Source organism: Quercus lobata, chromosome 1 (assembly GCF_001633185.2).
Source record: "Quercus lobata isolate SW786 chromosome 1, ValleyOak3.0 Primary Assembly, whole genome shotgun sequence".
Taxonomy (NCBI): domain Eukaryota; kingdom Viridiplantae; phylum Streptophyta; class Magnoliopsida; order Fagales; family Fagaceae; genus Quercus; species Quercus lobata.
The window spans coordinates 13,641,995-13,652,394 of NC_044904.1; positions in this window are offsets into that span (position 1 = coordinate 13,641,995).

The window sequence follows — 10,400 nt, forward strand, 5'->3', positions numbered from 1 at the left end:
TCAATAATTCACATAATTTTTGACATGACGGTTAAAACATGGTTTTTACCCTCAATTCTATAAAGAATCCTTGTCAAACCCATGTTCACACCATCCAATGGGACATTGTCGCATAATATTTTTTTATATATAAATAAGAGAATAGGTATTTCTATATGCAAATACAATCATAATAAATGCACAATAATTACCATAAACATCAATTTTCATAAACCAATACATCACAAAGTGTGTCGTTTGCCCCCAATGACAATTAAATTGAACTATGTAGCTTGTTGGTCAATGTGATTACTTGACTGAATTTAGTTGGGAAGTTACAGCTATACCTAAAGAATTGTACCTAAATTTTTTCTATTGTGAAATTATATAATAACTAGTCATTTAGCTATGAGGATTTTTTTTAATCAATATATTGCTTTTTCTACACATTTGGTCAAAAAAAATTATTATAAAGTAATATATTATATTCACATCTAAAAAATATCATTTTATATGTTATATAATAAAAGATGTATCTTACACAATTACACATTATATAAGTTAACATCTAAAATACATCATATCATATGCTATGCTGTTTATTGAATGGAAAAAAAAAAAATGCTATGCTATGTCCTTTGGTTGAACTAAGTATATTGAAATAATTATTGTAGTTACTTTACGTAAGACTTTATTATTTTTATTAAAAAAAAAAAATCCTATTTTGATTAATTTTCTACTACCAAGAGACAAGAGTTTCTATTTTTTTAATTTTAATTTTGTATTATTTTGATAGCCTATCATATATATTTTTGTAATAATAGAAAGTTAGGTCTTATACATTGCGCTTACACTATATAGCTTAATGTGAGTATTACAAAGTGTTCGACATAATTTTTCAATGTGATTCGTTATAAGTATATTAAAATTACCAATATGATTTATGCTTAGTGAAATTCCATTATAAAGATTAAAAAAGAAGAAAAAAAAGAAGAAGAAGCAATATATATATAGGTTGTCCATCGAGATACCATTATGACTTTCTTATTTTAAGAAAAAAATTAGTTTGTGTAAATTTTTGTAATTTATATTTTATACAACACATCAAATTAATTTGTTTGTTTTGACATTAGAACTTTATGGAATATGAATTATTTTTCAAAAAGTGTTTTCTAAAAAACTATTTAATTTCCTATATTTGGTAGCGACCTTAAAATGAGTTGGAAACCTATTTCTTAACTTCTCTTATTTAGTTGTGTGAGATAGAGTAATTTCTCTCATTTAACTTCACGAGATAAAGTTTTTTATCCAAAAATTTTTAGTAGAAAACAACTCTCTCATGCCAACCTAAATAATGGAAGTTAAGAGATATATTTTTTTTTATCCATTTTTATGATACTACCAAATACAGAAAAATGCAGAAAACCATCTTCGCATAAGGCTTTCTATTGAAACATGCATTCTCTAGAAAACTATCTAATTTTCCTATATTTGGCAGCGACCTTAAAATGAGTTGAAAAAATATTTCTTAACTTTTCTTATTTAGTTTCATGTGAGATAGAATTATTTTTTTTATTTAGCTTCCTGTGAGATAAATTTTTTTTATTTATTATTATTTATAATTTTTAGTAAAAAACAATTCTTTCATACTAAGCTAAATAATGGAAGTTAAGAGATAGTTTTCCTTTGATCCATTTTTTATGATACTGCTATATATAGAAAAATGCGAAAAACCGCCTTCACATAAAGTTTTCTAAACAAACATAGTGATTTTAATTATTTATGATACCTTTTCTCCAATAATAAATCTAGGGTTTAACCCTAGAGGGGGAGATCTTGATCTTGATTTTTAATTGTTTAAATAAAAAGTATACGTGGGACTATTTAAAATATAGATACCATGAGTATAGTGGTACACAGAAAATATATTGAATACAGATACCAAGAGTATAGTAGTACCAAAAAAAAAAAAAAAATTCCAAATGTTTTTGGGAATCTTGAGCAACATGCCAAAAGACCCATGGAACCAAAATTTCAACCATTTTGGAAAGTACTCGAATATATAAAATAAGTTATTAATTTCTCTTAACAACCAAATATATTTCTCAAAAAACTAAAAACATTTGTGTTGCCGTGATCGAATAAGCTTCCAATGTGGTGCAACAACAACAATCGCTCTCGTACGTGTTGCGGCAAATGTACCAAAGACCAAATTGTTCACAACAATGAAAAATCACATATAGAGTTTGATATATGGCTGTCTTGCACTTTCATATATGGCACCAACCCCCTGTAATTAATTCCTGCAATGAAGTATTACTATATTAATGTATAATATTATATATGTATTAGTATTTATATATGAATCAATACAAGGACCAACCCTTTCCTTAACATGAAGAAGCATAGATCATGATGTGCCATATATATATATATATTATTCCTATATTTTGACAACTCATTGCTTTGTTCTTTTCTTTCATTAGTTTATTCTTGTTTTTCAAAGCCTCTCTAAGAATGATCTGTGCTTGCGTTAGCCGGTAGGTGAATACACGCTAGGGCCTTTGAAAAAAAATTTGTGACTAAAATCTTTTATGACTTAGTCCTTTAAGTCATCCTCAACTAACTCCATCTCAATTAAAAATATCCCCATCAATATACAGGAAATTTATTAATTTGTGGTGCCAAAATTGAGCACATGTATATAATAAAAAAGCTTGCAAGTGTGGACACTATTTCATCCCACCTAAACCTAACTCAAGCATGATGAGAATGAGAGACCGCCTGCACAATAATAGAACTTGTCACTATTCGAACTCACAATTTTTAGACTCGTAAGATTGATGGGTCACAAGCAAGGGCGGTTCTACATTAATGTCAGGGTGGTCATAGAACCACTCTGACCTGGGAAAAACTAATTATTAAAAAATTTATGATTTTTTACCTTAAAAAAAAATTTTGTGACCATCCTAAATTTTTTTAGGCCCAACATAAATAAACATTGGACAAAGTTTGGTAACAAACTTGATTGTATATTAAGCCTACAACTCTACTTAATATATATATATATATATATATATATATATTGTAGGGTCAACTTTTAGGGCCTAGGCCCAGCAAGTAGGTGGTTCTGGCCCAAAGAACCCTAGACAATGAATTTGTAGAGAACGGGTTACAGAACTAGGCCTCAACGAAGTGAATGTTAGTTAATTTCTAGGCCATGCAGCGGTGGAACGTAAGAATATCTCCTTTATGTTCACTGGATGTTCGGTCCGAGGAGACGTATGGACGCACCTCTGTCTCTGATTAAAAGCTATAGTCTTCCTCTCTTTATTTCTCCTTCTTTTTCCCCTTTTTTCCGATCCCCTCTTCATGAGGATGCCCTTCTCTTATATAGCCTCCTTAAAGTAATAAGAGTCTTACACTTGTTAATCACCTGGACCTTCACTTAAGTGCCTGTCCCATCAGACATCCACCCTACCTTTCTGTGAGTTACAGTGACTAAGGTAACACTGTTCGCCTGTTCTTTCCACATTAATGCGGCCAGAAAAGTAGTTTCCTTGCATTTAATGCGGCAGTTGGGGTCTCCCCCTGGACATCCTATGCTCTCGTTCTTCTCCCTGCTTTGTGAGGCTCATTCTTACTACCAATATTTGTTTGGAATGACTCCTCATTATGGATAGGGTGCATGTTGGGCCCATATTTGGCATGTCTGAGGAGACATTTCTCCTCGGACGTCTTTTTAAATAAGTTTGGACTTATTAGGGTTGGGCTGGAAGTTTTTTGGCGCCCCATTTTCTCCTTGGTTGTAGCTGGACTCTGTATAGGGCCCAAGGCCCGTTGTTTGACTTGAGAATTTTACCCTTACATATATATATATATATATATATATTATTGTATATGAATTTTGACAAATTTACCATTAGATCATATTTTCTTTTTATATTCTCCATGCTTGCAAAATGTCAATAAAATTAAAGATTGAAAGTTGTGTAATCAATCAAATGTTTAAATTTTGAGTTTTGTAATTTTGAAATTATACATAAAAATAAGTTTATGGATTGAATAGTAAATAATATTCGATTGGCATGAAATTTGATATGTGTTTTAAAAATATAAAGAATATGTAATTCATCTGTTATATTTTCAAAATATGTAGTTATTCTAATTTGTTTAGTGAGAGTTGTAGCCTTAAGTTACAATTAAGTTTGTAGTTAAACTTTATTCTTAAACTTTAGTCCCCTTAACAATATAGTAGGCATTTACAAACAAAAAGGAAAAGCAAAAGAAAAAATTTTATTGAACTAAAATTTTGAAAGAGATGTATCTTGTAGAATTGTTAATGAGACATTGAGACTATTATGCAACAATTTCAAAATAAGAAAACTTGTAGAAGAAAATTGTAAGATTTTATATTTTTGTGTTTTTTTTTTTTTTTTTTGGTTTTATACTTGCCAATATATAAAATTCTCTTTTATTAGATTTCGTATAATTTAAGTTTTATAACGAAATTCTCTTTTGGTTTTGTTGTCAATATTTTTAGAGCCGTCATTGGCCACAAGGGCTTTCTGTCATTAAGCCACATATGCGAGTAGATATATATATATATATATATATATATAATCTTAATTTTTGCTACACAAATTGTCTTGATAAGGTGGTCAACTAACCAGCAGCATGTCTCACATGCTAGCTGCAGCCGCTAACTGCTTCTGCTTCACTTAACAATCAAACTTTGAGTCATAGGAGAAAGTAAATATCAAACCCGGACCACATCTCTAACACAATAAAACATGTATTTTTCGCATATGGGATTTCCCTAGCTTTTTGTTATTCAACGTGACCCTGTTTGGTGATCTAATTATTTGTCCTTTTGCAAACAATTAACCTGTTTTTTGTCCACACATTTATGGCTCTGCCTTTGATCCTTGTATAACTGTATAAGAAACATTATCATTAGGTACGTTTCATTTTCTGTCCATGATGCCCTTGAGGGCCAAAGAGAGATTAGTTTTTCTTTTTTAATGAGAGAGAGAGAGAGAGAGAGAGAGAGAGAGAGAGAGAGATTTAGTTGTAAATATATAACATGTCAACGCGAGAGATTTAGGTGCGTTCCACAAATCATGTGCTCAATAGGGTGATGAGCATAAAGCTCTAACATGCAAGATTTTGAACTTTATGCAATATTGATTATCTGTTGAATATATAAAGCGTTGCTCTGAAGGGATTTGAAATGAAAACCAGTGCATCTACCCTTCAGATTTCTGGTTTACATGCATGGTTGCGGTAAAACTCAAAAAACTCAGAGTCCTAGCTATAATAACCAACAGCCATTAAATGGACCTAGAGGTCTTGTGTAAACAGAAAATCAACAGGTAAAATGTATTTTGCTACTTTGGTCTTTTGATAATCAACAGGTAAAATGTATTCACAGCCAAATTCTGAGACATAGAGAGCATTTATTTGACTGTCCATAGTTTTTCAACTTAGGCTCTATTTTTTTTCCTGCACTTGTAAAAGTTTTAGAATGTGGAAAGAGGCAAGAGGGAAGCTAAATGAATGGTGGAAATTCAATAATTGGGCGGCATTACCTACACTGCTAATAGAACTTCTTGAATATTTCCCTTCTTGGATTTACAAAAAAAAAAAAAAACTCATTCAATCAACAAACCTGAGGGCTGAGCTTGCTTATATATATATATATATATATATATATATCTAACAATGGAGCACGACTAGCTAGGGCTATCGTTGACAAGTAAGTATAAAATCTTAGCTGATAGTACGTACTACTATCTAACATTTTTCCATGACTAACTGTAAGTCTTCCTTTCCTTATTTAGATGAATATATAAATGTGAACGCATGTGTTTAGCACATGGAACATGGTACAATCTAATTATTTATGAAAGAATAGCATTTTCTATGTCCCTAAAGAAAAGTGGAAGTGTAAACAAATGAATCCATATTAAAATGAGAAAATTTTAAAGCATTATTGGAGCCTAAATCTGTTACGAATTTAACCCAATTCGTAGATAAATGAGATGCAAAAATATAGAGAAAATATGCGGAAAAAAAAAAAAATCATACAAGACAATATTTACTATCAAACACAAACTAGGCTTCACATAGCTTCACAAACTAGGCAATATTTTTCTGCCGCTATGATTGTGCAATGACTCTTTCCTAAGCTGCTTAAATAATCATCTTGAAGATCTCTTGAGGGCAGCATCAATTAATGATCGAAGCTTATAAGTTCACCATTAAAATGAGAAAATTTTAAAGCATTATTGGAGCCTAAATCTGTTACGAATTTAAGCCAATTCGTAGATAAATGAGATGCAAAAATATAGAGAAAATATGCGGAAAAAAAAAAATCATACAAGACAATATTTACTATCAAACACAAACTAGGCTTCACATAACTTCACAAACTAGGCAATATTTTTCTGCCGCTATGATTGTGCAATGACTCTTTCCTAAGCTGCTTAAATAATCATCTTGAAGATCTCTTGAGGGCAGCATCAATTAATGATCGAAGCTTATAAGTTCACCATTTATATTCTTGTTTGTTAAGTTCACGTCTCTTTTTTTGTTAGTCCATTTTTGTAATCTATTTTCATATACACTGTTCTAAGATAAAAAGTCAAGCTTTTTGGTTTTGGATGGTTGTGGAATAAGACATCCTTTAAATATGCGTAGTACTGTGCTACTGGCCAAAAGAAAGGTCCATTTCTTTCTCTAAATGTGTACTTTTAACCACATTTAATTGAAGATTATGCTATATCAAAGGTCCGTCACTTTCTCTATTAATATATCTATATATATATTTTTTGATAGCTATATATATATATATATATATATTAATTAGTAACAAGAGAGAAAAAATATCGGGTAAGAATGGACAATGTTGTAGATTCCTTCGACGACTAATAAAAAGTAGACAAAACTTTGTTTATATTAAAAAGATCAAAGACCTGTGAAATGGTGCACGTGTAGTAGTAACGCAAGTGTTTGGAAAATCTATGAGAACATGAAAAACGTGTTAGGGTAGTTTCGTAGGTAGAGAGAGTATGTTTTCTATCTACTATTAATGTACAAAAATAAATTAATTGATGAATTGGTGGTTGGCAAGAAATTTCTTCACAGATCCTCACCTACTTCGACTACTATCGTGTAATTCAATCAAGGTTAACTCCGTTAATTGATTTCACCCCCAAGCTTTATAATTATTGACACAATTGTTCTACAAACATTCGTTTTTTGCTGATTGCTATGGTTTGGTGGGTTCATTTCACCTTCACCATTAAATTAAATCTCATGTAATTTGAATTTAAAAAAAAAAAAAAGACTTAGAAAACAATATAAATATAAGAGTAATATTTATTGTAGAGGAGCTATTATACACACTTCAATTTTGAATTGAAACTATAACTTGAAGTTACGATTTAAAAATCGTGACTTCAAGTTCTAATTTTGATTCAAGAATTATGTGTGCAATAATTTATCTGTAATAAACCCAATTTAAAATATAACAATTAATATAATAAAGGAAAAAAAAAATGAACCCGTAGGAATTGAAATTTCGGAAAGTTTTAACTAGTCAAGTCAAAAGTTATCTAGAATATAACTTTTGCCATGGCTTCTCAACTTGACGCATTAAGAAAGTTGGTAGCTATGATTTCAATAATTTCAAAGACAACAGGTGTGTGCGGTAAGTGCCTGACGTATTGTGTCCAATTTGATCGTCATGGTTCATTAGTAGGTATCAAATTTTTGCTGAGGAGACATGGGTCACATGAGAAATGACGTGACTATATATGAGTTTATTAAAAATAAAAAATGAAACAGAACTATTACAAAGAAAATATAAGGATTTATGTGATTTGGAAACATTTACAATATGACAAAAATCTCTCACAACAATAATATATGAACTCTTTAATCTCTAAAATACTCACTCTCTTCTTGATTTTCAATTTTCAAAGATGACAGAGTTGTTTAATCGACTTGGCTGCCGCCACACCAAACACAGAAAAGAAAAAAAAGAGAACCTGTCTGAATGCAAACAAGAGTTTTGGTGTTAAACGATATACCCTACAGAAGTTGGTGGGATCGATACGTGGCACTATAGTTTGCAAAAGAAAACAAGCCCATAGTAAAAGCTTGTAAGGTCATGATGCAAACTAAATCATGTGTGCTACTAGTTTATGTCTTTTTATTATTATTATAAGATTGTATTAAATGTTGATTATCAAAAAATAAGATTGTATTATATCTATATTATATATAAGAGGATTCATTTTTTCAACTAGACTTTTATATAGTTCAAAAATATCCTCATTAATGGAGGATAACTTTATTTACAAATAGGGCTATAAATGTCAAATAACAAATTTCATTTTGAATTAAAAAAAAAATTCTAAAATTTAGGATTTTTTCCCCCTTCACATTCAAAAAAGAAATTACAGTTACTATTTATCTCTAAAGTTTATTTTTTTTCTTTGTTTGAAAAATAAAAAAAATATATTTCCAAATTATAATTGATGCAAATTATTAATTCTTACCCAAACAAATAGAAGAGGCTTTGAGTATGCGCAACATGCATGCTTGGAGTCTAGTGTTATTATAAGATTGTATTATTTTGTTAGTTTTTGAATCAGCCTATGTACATAGTAGATAATGATTTTCTTTCTGGATTGAGAATCTTATATTTTTGTAAAGTCGTATATTTATATAGTTTGATGTTGAATAACAAAATCTTCATTATTGAGTGAGGTTTCACTTTAGAGGTTAGTTTCCTTCAAAGAAAATGGAATATTGCTTCTTTAAGGTTGGGGGTGTGCGCGGGTCGGATTAGGCGGGTAAACGCCAATTTTTCTATCCAATCCGCCACTACTGGGTTAAGAAAATTCCAATCCGCTACCAACCCACCAAAGTCTAAATCTAGCGGATTGGTTACAAATTTTGGTGGTTTCAACTTGGCGGATTAGGCGGGTTGGGCGGGTTGACATTAACAAAATTAAAAAAAAAAAAAAAAATTTATCACAAACTATAATTTTTTATTAAATAATCTCAAAAAAAAAAAAAAAATCTAAAAGTAGATTTAATGAATAATCTCAATTCTAACATAAACATAGGGTTAATGAAAACGAGATATATCATCTCTAGTAAAAGTAGGCTCTACCTCATAACTTAGGAAATTAAAAAACAATAGGCTTTGCCTTACAACTTAGGAAAATTAAATCAACAAACTCAAAGTCTTAATATTTCCAAAGTTACATCAAGAATTAAAAATAAAAAATTAGACAAAGACAAAGAACTAGATGAACTGTATGCTTATGTAATATATAACATATTTAACTTGAATATACAATGAACCTGCCTACCAGAATGGCTTTACTTGTAATATTATAACACATTTTATAATATATAGATGGATCAAATGACATAAACCAAAATAATAATAAAAAAGACAAAAAAGAATTAAACAATAGAAGACAATAACACAATTACGTACCTTTGTGATTGTCGGTGAAGAATTGAAATGATAAGAAATAGGCTTCAAAAAGGTTAAAGAAGAAAGAGGAAGGGAAGGACATTGGTTGAAAGTGAAAGCCGAAAGTGAAAGCCAAAAGTGAAAGGTGAGAAGGAAAAGTGAGACCTAGAGCCACCAAGTGTATGCTGTATACACGACTGAAGTAAATGGGATAGGTGGTAGGTAGGGGTGTTTAGGGTTTCAATGTTGGCTTTTTAAATTTTGTTTGAGGAATTTTTTGAAGGCCAATTCTATTTAGGGAATTGATTATTGATTAGTTGTAAAAATTTATTAGGTAAATTAATTAACTTTAAATACTTAACAATCTAAACTAATATATTTTATTTTTTATGTATGTATACTTAAGCGAGCAGGTCGGGTTATAACGGGTTGGCAATTTTTCAATCCATAACCCAATCCAATCCACAATTTTGGGGGTCTAATCTGCCCAACCCAAATCACTTAACTTAATGACCTACACGGGACGGGCAGGTCGGGTGTGTGTCAAGTGGTTTAAGCAGATATTTTGCACACCCCTACTTAAGGTGATGCAGATTGGTTGAGGGAGAATAAAATATTTTAATATTTTATGTTGTTTTCTCTTTCCTAGTAGAATTAGGATTTATTTGCTTTTACAAGTTCATTTAAAATCCTTTTCCTAGTTGAATTAGGATTTTAATTGTTTTTCATTTCCTAGTTAAATTGTTTTTCCTTTCTCAAGTGAAAGTAGGTTTTTTTTTTTTTTTTTCCTTCCTAAAAAGAGTAGGAGAAATTCTATTCCTATAAATACTCTTTATAGAGAGGTTGATTATTGTTATGTGTTGATTAATAAAAGCTTGTTAGAGAGGTTTTCTCTATTATTTTGCCTACTAGTCTAGTGTTC